Here is a 14,982-nt window from a genome sequence, read left to right as displayed (position 1 = left end):
AAAGATACAGTGGTGGTTAGAGGGCCTATTTAGTAAGAGCAGAAAAATGCACTGGGAGTGAATCATTTGTCTGGACACAGAAGGCTGAGTCAGGGAGAATGGACTGTCACATAGGCATATTGGGCTAAAGCCAAGCACAGTGGGCAGTGATTGCTCTGAGGGACAATTTCAAGTCCGGGCATTAAGATTCTCTCCATGCACCTCCACCCAACTCCCTACTTCAGGGTTTTTCCAATGCTCCCTCAGTGAAAATTCTAGGGAGGAGGGCACAGGCTGGTAAAAGAAGGAAAAAGCCAGCTTGCCCTCCACTGACTTATTAATAGTACACTGGATGCCATGTCCCAAAAGCCCCATATGATAGGGAAAAAAATGTTGATTCAATATGAGAAACACTAGGCTAAAATCCATGACTTTTCAGTGGCAGAGAACCTCTCCTAAGAGGTAGTGAGTTCTCCAAAGCTAGAGGGGTACAAATACAGTGTACAAGTACACTCAAAATAAAGTGTAGTGGGGATTTGTTCATTAAGGAGAAGGCCTATTTTGATGACCTTCCACCCAACAACTCCGTCATTTTACATTCTGGGTTAAATTAAGAGCCGTTAATCAAACATCAGCTTTCCCAGCTGAAAAATATAAAGACTGGGGCAATAATTAATCAACAAATAGTTGCTAAGAACCTACTATGTAGTACACAATGTCCCAGGCATGACGGAAGATGGAGAGTTGCATTAAGTATAGTCACTGTCTTCAGAGCTTATAATGGTGGGGGTCGAGGAGAAGAGTAGTTTTAAATAATTCAACTATTCATCCTTTCTTTCCATCTGAGAGCAAATGATATTTACTGGCAGCTATATTCCAAGCCCTCTTCTAGTCCGTGGAGATAAAATAATGAATATATTCAAGCATTGGTGTCAAAGAGGAAGGGCAGCTCTAAGAGCTTTGGGAGGTCAAGAAGTATTTCTTTTGAGGATATATATTTAATTGAGCAGCACAGAAGCAAAAGAGGACCATTTCCCACTCAGCCCACATTGTGATCCAAAAGGGAGAGAGAGTGTGTCTAGTGTCTTTAAGAATCTGAAGGAAGTTCAATATCTGGGCAAAGTGAGAGGAAAAGGGATGAGGATGGAGAAGTAATCAGGGGACAAATCAGAATGGGTTTTATAAAACCATATTAAGAGGGTTGGGCTTTATCTTGAGATTAATGGAGAGCCACTGATAAGTGTTCACCACAGGATTGGCATCACCAGATGGATGCTTTGTAAAGATCATCTTGGATGTAACGTACAGAACGTATTGAAGAAGATTCTTTAGCAAGCTGTTGAAATGTTTTAGGTGGCAAGACAGTATAGCTTTAAGGCTAAGAGCAAGGTTCTAGGATCCACTGATTGTGTTTAAATCTTAGTTGTTTCTCTTATTAGCTGAGTGACTATGGACAAGGCACTTAAACTTGCTAAGTTCATCCAGAAAATAGGAGCACTGCAAGTGCCTACATTATGAGATCATCAACAAACCAAATGAGACAAGGTATGCCACGTATTGGGTGTTGTGCCCGGCATGTTGTCAGCACTCAATAAACTTAGTGCTGTTATTATGTGTAGGTGTTAGTGAACACAATATTGACTGGTAATCTGAGAAACAGGTGCATAATTAAAGAGAAACTTCAGAAGATGGGGATTAGTTGGTTATTGTCAATCCAGGAAAAGGCATGTTCAGTTACACTGTTAAATAGCCAGGGCACAGGGAGATAAACACCCACACAAAGGCAGCATCTCTCCTCTCTCTCTCTCTCTCTCTCTCTCTTTCACACACACACACACACACACACACACACACGGCTTCCTGTGGGTACAGTCAAAGAATGCTTTGTAGATCAACTCTGATTATCAGATAAACTTTGAAGGACATAATTAAGACTGAGAGCAGAAAGTAGAACACTGCCGTCGGTAGAAAAAGCAGGGGAAACCGCACCAAAATAGAGAGCCTGGAATGGAGGAGGATATTTGTCAGGGGTTCCTTCACTCATTCAATACACGTTTACTGAGCATATCCTATGAGCCTGTTAATTTTCTAAGTACTGGGGAAAAAAAAAACAGGGAGCAAGACAGAAAAGTTCTGTGGCCTTCAGAAACGTATATTAAATTTTGAAGGGTCAGAGTTAGTTTTAACGCAGTTAATAGCCCTAGGAAGATTGCTTTACTATAGGTAGTAAGTGCTATTGGTGTCAAATCCAGATGCCTGTTACCTGGCAGGTGCGCTTGTTTCCCAGACAATGTAAGTACTGACTACCAATGACACACTGCTTTACTTTCCTCAGCCAATGGGAGTTACTTTGCCTAAAGAAAACTAGGAATTTACACCTCCTCCGCAAGAGGAATGATTGACAGATATTTGGATAAAAAGGCCAGAACTCTTGCCACAGGGTGAAACTAGCTTTGTGATGCAGTCAATATTCTAGAGATTCTCTGGGCTCAGGTTGAAGTTAGATCACAGCTGAAAGCACATTTTTGCTCTCATGCCCTTGACTGCCTCCTCTATTCCCTTGCAGGTTTCTCCAATATGGTCTTCTCCATTAGGTCACTTGTACATTCATTCTCAGTTCAGGCTCTGCCTCTGAGAAACTCAATTCAAATGTAACCCAAACGTTAATGTTTCCTTTCTAAAATCTAGTTTTTTCCCCCAGCCCTAAAAATTAATGTGTCCTGGCTGCAATAAGGAACTACTCACCTGAGACTCCATGATTTAAATGCATATATCATAGCCTCCTCATCATGCAGACACAATTATTTGACTTACGCATCCAACTTAAGGAATAAATAAATATATATATATATTTCCCTTTAAAATATTTTGATATTAATAATTTGCAAGGTTCTTATGGTCACACTTTCACACTAAATACTGGGCACAGTCCCTAACAAACAGATGAGGAACCTGGGAGTACTTAGAAACTGAGTCTTTNTATATATATATTTCCCTTTAAAATATTTTGATATTAATAATTTGCAAGGTTCTTATGGTCACACTTTCACACTAAATACTGGGCACAGTCCCTAACAAACAGATGAGGAACCTGGGAGTACTTAGAAACTGAGTCTTGCAACACAGAATCATGGAATCAGAATTTGAATCAGAGTTTCCCGATCCTCAGCCCCATATACTTTCCATTACTCCAGTAGAGAGGAAGATGCCTAGTGTCTGTGCATATCACCTGCTGGTTTGTTTTCATTTTTTGTGTGACCATGTCTTTCCAATGAGAAGGAATTTCGATCCCTATTTGGTTATATTAGCAAATCAGACACTTTTGGTCTTTCTACCCAGAGGCATTACGGAGAAATCCAAGTGTTTGGACACTTTCAAAAGCCTGCTATCTATGAGTAGTTATCACAGTGCAAACAATCCCTGGAATTAGGAAAAAATAAATTCCTACGAAGATCTTCTAACGCAAGCTGAATCCATCAGAAACTCCAAGAAGAGTCAAGAATTTTCAGGAGTTAGCCACTGTTTGGGCGGCACTTTTCTGCTTTGCACAGCTGGGATTGTTGTCATTTGGTTACAATTCTTAGATAGGCTGCTGGAGTCTTCTTTGTCTGCATTAAGATGTTGTTAGTATTGTTTTTTGGTAACAGGGTTATTGCATATATATTAACATCCATATTTAGCCATGACAATGTAGGAAGCTGGGAAGGTCATCTGAAGGGGAGGAATGGAGGTAATGTTTGAGGGAGTATAGATGGAGAGCCTCCAGAATCTAGGACTACATTAACTCTATTCTAGATCCTTCCTTGATCAGCATTGACAGAATGCTTTTTATTTGTACAGCAGAATGTGTAGGACTGTGACAATAGCAGAAAAGGTATACAGCATATTTATTCTAATCTTCCGGACCCACTGTGTGGCACAGAACTGGGCACAGAGACAGCACCCAATAAATGTCTATTCCCTCCATGTTTGAATTTTACACGCTTTTTGAACACCACCCCATATGTCAAATACCATGGAAGACTTCATCACCCAGAAATAAATTCTTTTCCAATGATATACAATTGCAGAGGTGGGAAATGTTCTTTTAAAGACAAAGTTTGCCTGAAGGATAAGAAACTTCAGGCCCACTCACGTTTAATTTTAATGCTGTGCAAGTAATTAGGTGTGTTGAACTGGCAAGTGACAACTTCTTTGGTTTCCAGTTATCCTGAATAAAAAATAAGGGTTCAAGCCAGAGGTTTGAGGACTCCTTAATAGTGCCTTGAAATTTTAACATTTTCTGAATTGAACTAAAGTTCCTACACTGTGTAGAAGTTTCCCTGGCCCTAAAAAGAATTCCTATGGGGTTTGAGTTCCGTTGAAACATCTTCTAAAGGAAGTGTGCATTTTCCCTACATATAGAATTTGGTGATGGGCAGGTTGCCTGAAAAGATATTTCACTGCAATTAGTTTTCTTTACTCCCTGACAGAAGGTTTCAGAGCCCAGAGGCAACTTCCACCAGGATAAAAATACTCTGCACTGTCAGTAGAAGATATTCTTATATAACACACACTGATTTCTTTCCCCCATTTTGCAAGAACTCAGAGAAATGGTGGGGTTTGCTGACATCCCCAAACAGGTCATCACGCATTAATGCTTTACTCTCTTGTCTGATATAGCCAGAACATTGCTGATTTCAACTGTTCTCTGGGAAAGCTGCTGAAGGGAATGGTAGGTCAAGGGCATCAATATTTTCATTTTTTAAATTTATTATTTCTTTTAAAAATATTAGAAAAATAATAAAACATTTTATTAATACTGTGATTCTCAACTACAAGTGATTTTGCGTCTCCCACCCCCTGCCAGGGGACACTGGGCAATGTCTGGAGACATTTTTGGTTGTCATAGCTGGGGAAACGCTACTTGGAAATAGGAGCATAAGTCAGGGATGCTGTTAAACATTCTACAATATGGGAGATCTCTCCCCACCCAAGGAATTATTGGGCCCCAAATTCAGAGGTAGAAAACCTCATATTATGATTAAAAATATATATATATATACACACACACACATATATTCTAGCACAGTAGCTGATTTTTAAAAATTCTTGTGTTTCTTCATAACAAAATATGAACTATATAGTTATTATAATCATGGTTTACATATAAGTTAGCATTCTTTTTATTAACATCACATTAAAAACACTTCACATTTATGTTTGTCTTCCTAATTACCATTTTAATGGCTGTTTAATAATCCATTGAGCTGACATACCACAATATGCAATACCATTCTCCTGTTGTTGGTTATTCATTTAGCCTGTTTCCAACATGTCTCCCCTTATTGTAAATGATTTGTTATGACAAATTTTCAGGGATGTAAATTACTGAGTCAGCAATAAGAGTATTTTTAAGCCTTCCATTTTCCAAAGATTTTTCATGGTTAATATTGAAAGCTGGATAACTTTTAAGTGACTTGACCACAGTCATGTGAAAGTATTTTACAAATATTAAATGTATCAAATGAGCATTTTGTACACCTTTAACTTATCCAGTGTTATATGTCAATTATTTCTTAATAAAGCTGGAAAAATATTAAAAATAAAAATTTCTAAGCATCCTGTGGAGGGGGGAGGGGGACAAACATACCTGACCACAGCATGACTCAAATTCAATTATTTAACTCTCAAGCTTTTCGTTAAAAATACAATTTGAAAGAACAAAGCCTAAGAGCACTGATGATTTACTTTCTCTAATCTCTAGAAATACGTTTATTTCCCAGACAAAAACAGAAGGTAACTTCAAGTTCTCATGCCCACCACCATAATTTCCCAAAGAAACCTATATATATTACAAAGTTCAGCGAAGAATCAGGACTGAGCACAGTAATGCATGAGACATTTCAAACTTTTCCATTGTTTTACTCCAAGTCCTGTGGAAGGAAAAAAAATGAGAAATAATACTCACCCCGCTGCTCCAAGTTAGAAATAAGTAATGGTTTATGGCCAAAAATCACTTTTTGTCAACAATGATCCTCTTTTTTGCCCTCTTTCCTTGTAGCAAATAATTTTTTGATATTCTGACATTATGATATCCTAAGTCTTCCTACCCCATTCTGACCTCTGACATCTTAGCCTGGAAACACCACACACTGTCTCTTTCTTCTTGAACTCTACACTTTTTCTCTTGATTAATGCAAGAACCAAGTAAATAATGATTTGAGAAATGCTGGAGTAGACAAGATTAGTGAGGCTGGGGAAGCATCAGAAAGGTAAACAATCAACTACTTAGAACTGTGGAGGGTGGCCCATACAGCTTAGAATCCAGATTGGTTTGTGTGAGTTAAGTGGGGGTTGATCCTAAAAGCAGCGTAAGAGAGACAGACTCTTGAGTAGTGGTGCGGCTCAGAGAAGCTTCAGAAAATGTTAGTTTCTCCTCCAGCATTCCATCCAGAGTGCCCCCTTTACAGATCTCTTCCTGATCTTCCAAGCAGGAAGACACCTCTCCCTGCTCCCAACACTCCTGAGGAGGTCCCTTTTGTGAGATGCTCTATTTTGGACATTTTTATTTTACCTTTGACGCCAGGGGGCATATCTCATTCATTTTTCTGTTCCACATGACAGCTGATACCATGTATTAAAGACAGTAGCTACCCATTAAACAGTTTTACTGAAACAACAGATGGAGAGAGTATTTACCAAAGACTACAATTAAAGGGAGGCCAGGGATATGACCTTTCCATTATGCAGATTGTGTTTGCAGATACATGATTGGGTTTGATGGTTACTGAAGGTAAAGCATTCGGACTCATATAGCGTTCAATGTCACATACAAATTGGAAGTCTGTATACTTAAGAATTAAGAGAAAAAAGAAGAAAAAACAGAAAGAGGTTCGATAAAAGGAGTCATTGAAGAGGAAGAACATATAATGATATACGTCACATTAATTATCTATTGCTGCATAACAAGTTACTCCCAAACTTAAAGGCTTAAGGTAATAAACCATATCTCACAGTTTTGGTGGGTCGAGAATCCAGGTGGGCTTAGCTAGGTCCTCTGCAGCAAGGCTTCTCATGGGACTGCAAACAAAAATGCAAAAACAAGCCTTCAGTTTTCTCAAGACTCAGGTGGGAAAGGATCTCCTTCAAGCTCAGTTATAGTTGTTAGAAGGTCTCAGGTCTGGAAGAGCCAGAGACATCAATTCCTTGTCACAAGGGCCTCTCCATAGGCTCCAAGAGAGAGCAAAGAAGGACAAGCAAGATGGAAATCCTACTCTTTTCATAACCTCATCTTGAAAGTGGCATCCCATAACTTTTTTTTGAAGATCAGTTATTTATTTATTTATTTATTTATTTATTTATTTATTTATTTAGAGCAGGAGCCAGGGGAGAGGCAGAGGGAGAAGGAGAGAAAGAACCCCAAGCAGACCCTGCTTTGAGCGCTCGGAGCCTGACGTGGGGCTCAATCTCACGACCCGGAGATCATGACCTGAGCCTAAATCAAGAGTTGGACGCTCAACTAACTGAGCCACCCAGGCGCCCCAACAACCCATAACTTTTATCATAATCTACTTGTTACAAGTGAGTCACCAGGGTCAGCTTACATTCAAGGGGAGGGAGATACACAAGGGCAAGAGTGGCAGAGGCGAGGATCATTGTGAGCTATTTTAGAGAATGCCGATCTCATGAGTCAACAAAGGAAAATGGAAAAGCTAATTATGAGGCTGGTTAGAAAAATTAAGAAAAACACAAAGGAGATAGTGGAGAGAAATAACAAGAAGAAAACAAAGGCAGCAAAGTAAAAATAGAGTATGTGGGGAAGGGGATAGGGAAAAGCAGGAGTCTTTACCCACACTTTCCAGTTTATGTCAAGCTATTGTTTGTTTTTTTTTCCACATGCTGTTGCCCTAATGAGAGAAACAGATCTCTCTAGAGAAACTGTCTTCAGGGTAAACTTCCCAAGAGGTGCACACACTGCCACAGAGGACACAAACTGCTGTTTATATTCTTTGTAATGACCGACTGTCTCATTGGGCCTGGAACAACCTTTTAAAAAAGAAGTTTTGATCCTGTAGCCTGCAGAAGAACGTGCTTCAAAATTCTTGACCTTTTCCAGTGCTCCTAGGGGCCAAAAGTGTTTAGAGAAGTGAAAAATTCAATTTCTCCGCTTGGCTTGTCATTCAGACCTTGAAAAGAATAGAGAGACAGATAGACCATTGCAAATATCCCCATGGTTTGGCTCCAAGTCCCTAAGGGAAGGGAAAAATTGGGAAATAGAAACCACCGCCCTGCTTCACACTGGACAGAAAGAATAATCGTTGGACAGGAATGGCTAGTTCCCCAACAACAGTCTCATTATTTATTCAACAAAGTAGCTTTTAGTTATTCTAACACTGCATTATTATAAGTCATCTACATCTCCTGATATTTAAGGTTTTAAGCCATTCTGTATGTTTACCTCAAACCAAAAAGGATGAGAGCAATCCCAAAGCTCCATGCTGTTTCAGAGTCCCTCCCCGATCATTAGATGACTACATGCCAAGGACAAAGCTAATTTTCCCTCCCATTCACAACTTTAAGTAAACACTAAGAATTTAATAGACATCTGTATCATAAAGGCTGATGCTGGACTCTATCTCAAAACTTCCTAGATACCAGTTTATGCCAATATTTTCAAAACCAAACATCAGTTGACATCTTTTGCAAATACATCTCCCACCATCTGAAGTGTCTTCCCTACAGCTTTTTCTGCCTGGATAGCTATTATTTTCTCATTTAGGGATTAGCTTAGTATTAATTTCTTTCATAGAACCTTTCTTGCCTATACCCCACTCTTGATCAAACTGAGTTTCCTGAACCTTCTTTACTGGAAGACTGGGCATAGATCAATCAGAACTTACCACTGGGCACTCTAATTATATACTGAAAATAGAAGGTGTGCCTTTTATCGTAAATTATTGGCATGTAGCTTATTGCCTTATGCATAATATGTGCTCATTACGTATTTGCTGAATAAAGGAGTACACAGAAATTAGATATACAACTAGGTTTTAAAGCAGCTATGCCAGAAAGTTCCCTGGTCTTTCCTGAGATTCCTTTACAAAAAGCCAATACCTGCCAAACTGACAATGCACAGGTGCATTATAATACTTGGCCTTCGAGCTACTTATTAGAAGCAAGGAACTAGGTTTAGCTTACACTCAAGAGGAGGGAAATACACAAGTGCATGAATACCACTGGGCTGAGCATGAATATCTGATCCCATCTGAGGCAATTACATATGTCCCATGGGAAATGCAAATAGTCTCAGAGATCCTATCTCCTCTCTGTCGAATATTTGAATTGAGCAGTCATATGGAGTCCAAGCTGAGGCAGTCCTTGTCACATCACATATAAATGGAACAGGGCAATAGTCCTCTTCGGGAAGACCAGTGGGCAGGACTTCTACAAACAGCCAATTTTGATGATTGCAGGTTTTCAATGCTCTCCATCTGTTTAGAATTTTAGAGTGCCAGGCAGTGGAGTGTAAGAAATCCCACTTTCATCTATCTATAGACAAAGTAGATGCAAACCTATGTGACCCCAGACAAGGACCGAGGAGTTGCTCACATAAAACTGACCTTCAACTATAGGTCTGAGATATGATATATCCGAAACCCAAGAGGGTAGAGAACAGGATCAAGGGCAATGTACACACATTTTGAAAAAGAACTGAGGCTCAAAAGATCTTCCCTTGCCTACACGAGTAAACACAAAACAATTACATGGCATTTATAAAAAGAAAAATACATGTATAATAAGCTGATGATATCCTGAATGCTCAGAGGAAGGTAACATTTAGTTTGAGAGTTTAGGGAGGAAAATCTTATTTGTTGTGTGCTATGATTGATTTTGATATTGATATAGTTTTTAAAATATGTTGTCTATCTACGTTATATATTAAAACTGCTTTAAGCATACATGCATGTGTACTTATATGTATGCAATGTGGGCATATGTATATGTATGTGCATACATATGTGTGTGTATATATATATGTGTGTGTGTGTATATATATATATATATATAGAGAGAGAGAGAGAGAGAGAGAGAGAGAGACACTCTTTTCCATTTGGCTCTATGCTAGGTGTTTTGGAAGGTGTAAGAAGACTTGCCTTGGCTTCAGGAAAACCTAAGGGTGCATGGGAAGGCTTGGCATACTCACACAATTTTTAGTGCAGTAGGAAAAATCAAGTAGAAAAATGTGTGCTTGAAAGACTGCTGAGAGGCCAACGAGTCCTTCAAACAACTTTCATGGGACAAAGAAGCAGATGCCCAGAAAGAGAAACTGGGGGGAAATCCCTATAAGAACATCAGGCTCTCCAAAAGAAACCCCTCTTCTTTCCTCACTAACCATGGCAGTGTTAGGTAGGGTTTAAGGACTCTAGTTCTGTAAGCAGGACACCACCTCTGAGCACGGGCTGATTGTGCCATTTGCAAACTTTTGTATGTAAACATGGCCACCCTGTGAAATCTCTATGAACCTCCATTCTCTTGTCTCTATTTTCAAGTTTTTTATAATGATTAATCAGTTAATATACATAAAGCCTTTAGATGCTGGCACATAACACCTGCTCAATTAATGTTAGCTATTGTTCTTACTATTATCATCATTATTGTTGTTATAGCTCTTTGTAACCTCGGCCATGTATTAAATACCCTGATTAAGATAATGATTCCATAAATGGCTCATTGATATTACCTAGTCTGTGAAGTTCTCCTGGGCTTCCTCCCACATAATATGTTGTAAAGACCTTTGTTATAGGGTCAATGGTGTTTTTACACACCTGCAGCTTCATCAGATTATGTGCTCCTTAGAGTAAGGACTGTATTCTCTTCTCTGATTACTCTGGCACTAATCAGGAGCTTAACAAATGTTCTAAAATAGGTTTGTGAATGTACTCTGACATTGTGATTGTGTTAGGATCAGCCCAATGGTGTATTGGGACAAAACATAAAAATAAAAAAGGAGCACATGATAGCTGCAATATAAGGCTCATTTGAGAACTTTCAAACTGCACATTTTATGTCATCATCCCATCATTGTCGTCATTGTCATCACTGCAAGGACTTATTGAGAACTTAGTAGGTGGAAATACTAGACTCACATTATCATTATTAATTCATCACAACTTGGGTGTTAGGAAATATTATTCCCCTATTACAAATAAGAAAGCACAATACCAGAGTTTCCCTAAATAAACCAGTAATTATCCGAGCTAGAATTAAAACCTATGAATTGTTTTCATTTGAAAATTGAGGTTCTCCACTATCATGCCATGTTGCCTTTAATCTATTTTCTGTCCACTCATTTATTCAGCCATTTGTTCTTTCAACATGTCATAAGCACTTCGTATGTGGCAGGCTGTCTTGCACACAAGTGAATGGCTTTCAGAGAGACAGTATGAGATTTCCCCTGGTTGGCTTTGCCCAGGTACACATTTCTCACCCACAGTCCTTACCCCTGCCTTTATCTATCCCACTCCCTATGTTCTCATTTTTCCCATTTATGAATGGGAAAAAAAAGGAAGCCCAATAGCCCTGTTAATTCTCTTAGTGACAGAGCCAAGTTTTCTTGGCTCTGAAGGACTTGCCCTCCCGACTCAATGCACCATGTACCAAAGGTAATTAGGGCAACTTACTTAAAACTTACGATCTAATTAGTGGCTTTTAATGGTAGTTAATTACATAGAGAGCAACAAAGCAGTTACATTTCCAACCAAGCTTTCTAACAGACTGAGACAGGAACAGGTATTTATTTGAAGTCATAAAGGAGAGGGGACACTACAGTTAACATCTAATTACACAGAATTGTCCCTGGTAATTATGAGCAATGTGATTTTATTTATCTGACAATTATAGGGGCCTTGCAAAATCTTTGACCTGGGAGACTTGGAAAGGGGACAGAGAAAGAATTAAATGCTATATGGTGTTCAGGCATAATTTAAAAATTATCCACTTGACTGGAAGTTGGGATGGCCAGGTAAGAAAAAGGGAGAGGAATGCTCTTACTTCTATTGGAGAGGTAATATAAGATACACTAAAATAGGGAATATAAATAATGCAAGACTGAATTAATTAATGACAATTCTAACTCAAATACCAACTTCACCACTTGCTAACTTGGCAGAAAACTAATCACTCAGAGTCTAGGTTTTCTTCTCTTTTCTTCTTCTTATTTATTTATTTATTTATTTTTTATTTTAGAGAGAGAGAGAAACCTGAGTGAGGACAGGGCAGAGGGAGAAGGAGAGAGAAAATCCCAAGCAAGCTCCACACTAAGTGGGGAGGCCAATGCGGGGCTTGATCCCACAACCCTGAGATCATGACCCGAGCTGAAACCAAGAGTTGGATGCTTAACTAACTGAGCCCACCAGGAACTCCAAGCCTCGGGTTTCTAAATATAATATTTTCCCTGCATATCTGTTGGAGACATGAACTCATTTGTCCCTCAAATGTTTGCTACATGAGTGATTACACTGGTCCCAGAGCTAGAGAAAAATAAGACATTCTGTCTCCCCTCGAGACTCCTCAAGTTTAGTAACAGAAATATGGAAATAAATAACATTAATAGCCCACTTAAAGTTCTGGAGATGATATTCTGAGATCATGTGAGAGTTATTTAATATTATAATGTATTATTATAATGATATTATAATTATTATGATGATTGTTGTAGAATTATACCATTATTATAATTCAATTTAACAAATATTCATTGAGAATTTAATATATGCTGGATACTCCCGTTACTTGCCTGCCTGTGGAAGGCGATGCCTCCATTAAGACTTAGGGGGTATAAAGTAGGATCTCAGCCAAATTGTTAAGTGCATTCTGGCAATTTCAACCTCCATGCCCCATATACACATTTTCTCACTCCTTAGGATATTCTTTCTAAAGTACCCCGTGCCCTTCTTCACAGGGGATGGGTTTTGAAGTCAGACAGATCTGGATTCAAATTCAGATGCACCCCCTTAAAGTTCTGTAATATTGGGAGATTCAATTTCCTCACCTGTAAAATGTCAGCAATGCAGTATTACTTCTTGAAAGGACCAAATGCCTCCAACTGATTCCATACCCATTCAACACTGTCTTAATTAAGGTTTTTCAATCCAGTTATCCCTGATGAAATATCAACACCCATGATTATTGTAAATTCTAGGTCTGGAGGCAATACAGTTAATGAAAAAATAATTTCTGGGCTCAACCTGGATATGTTCTGTTGATGAAAGTGCCCTCTTTTACAGCTTGACCTCTTTAGGTTGGGATTTATATCATTATATCACTGACATACACGTCTGGCTCTTCTCTGTGGCACTGCCAGATTTTATTTGACTGTAATACTGAATTTTGGTTTTTTTTATACATGCAACTTAGTCTATGGAACTAGCACAAACTAGGGGAATGACTCCAAATGGAGAATCATGTGATTTGGGTTCCTACCCCAATTTGGTCATAATATGTGAGTCAGTAAATGAGTCAATGTTCCACATTTCTATTTCTGCATTTCTAGAATGAAGTGTTGGGTAGAGAGGGGGAATCCATGGTCCCTTTCATAATTAATAATTGATGATTCTAAAATAAAATTTATTTCAACTTCCTTCACCCACCCCCACTCCCTTTCTAGATAACTTGAAAATAGAGTTCTTCTTGTCACCCAAACCCTCAGAATAGTACTCATCCTAAAAAGTTTTCTTGGAGAAGATATTATATGCTAGGGGTCTTTTGCAGGAGGGATGTAAGTAATGAAGATATACGATATTTTTTCCAAGTTCTTAATTTTATATTATTTTCACCTCACAGGTGAGATAATAAGACCAAGAAACATGCCACAAAGTTCCTTTGTATCCTTCTTAGTGCTTTAGAGTTGTTGGCCATAATCTGTAGTAGCCTAATTGTTCTTTCATTTCACTATAGAATGTGGATACTAATAAGGAAAGGACATAAAAGGCCCTTGTGATTATAAGGAATAAAGGGTGAAATGTGTGCACAGAAAATTTTGTTTTCATTATTACGTTGTAACAGTAGAACTCTGTGGCCTGAATTTCTACCATTTTTTACCTCTAAAATGCAAACTCATGACTCAGGAAAAAAAAAAAAAATCCAGAAGCTGGCAAATGACTGCCCATTATTAAGTCTGTGGCCTGAGGGGTAGACGGGCGGCATGGTGGAAAGGAACATGCACGCAGGCTCTAGGCCCAGCTCGGCCACTAAATCACCGAGGGGTCTCCCAGAAGTCTCTTCACCCCGCACTTGAGGAACTGGCCATGCCCTCACAGGGTGCTGGCCCAGTGAGAATGACAATTTATGTGTCCAGGCAAAGCTTCCTCTTCTTAAGAGTAATTCAAAGTGCTCATTCCAGACACCAGCTATTCTTCATTTTTCCCTCCTTCTGCTCTTTCCCTATCGCCATCCATTGATCTGTTTATTCAAAACATATTTATCATATATCATTCATGGGTTAGTCATTTTTCTAGACACCAGGGCCTTAACTGAGTAAAAGTAAACAAAAATCCATGTTCTTAATGTACGTTATAGTCTCATGGGGGAAGACAAAACATGATTAAAATGTGCGTTTTAGAACGCCACAGGTGCTAAGGGGAAAACTCAAGCAGAAGAGGGGAATCAGGGGTGTCAGGAACATAGTGATTCTAAACAAAAGGGTCTGGGAAGGCTTCACTGGGGTGAATGAAGACCCCACAGATGTGCGTGAGAGATGGGGTAATTTAGGGGAAGAGCATTCCAGTTAAAGACGAGCACAGGTGTAAGCTGTGGAAGTGTCTGGTGTGCTGGAGGGACAGCAAGTACGGCCAACCTGCTGTTTGAACAGTGTGAGTGAGAGGAGAGAAGTTGCAGATGAGGTCAGAAGAGAAATCAGCAGCCAGATTATACGCGGCTTTGTAGGCAGTCAGCTTCGTGGAGCAGAAGATGAAGCCGCTGGAAGGCTTTAGGAAGGGGTGTCGCATGGTTTGATTTTTATTT

Source organism: Ailuropoda melanoleuca, chromosome 7 (assembly GCF_002007445.2).
Source record: "Ailuropoda melanoleuca isolate Jingjing chromosome 7, ASM200744v2, whole genome shotgun sequence".
Taxonomy (NCBI): domain Eukaryota; kingdom Metazoa; phylum Chordata; class Mammalia; order Carnivora; family Ursidae; genus Ailuropoda; species Ailuropoda melanoleuca.
Note: the sequence above shows the minus strand (reverse complement) of the source record.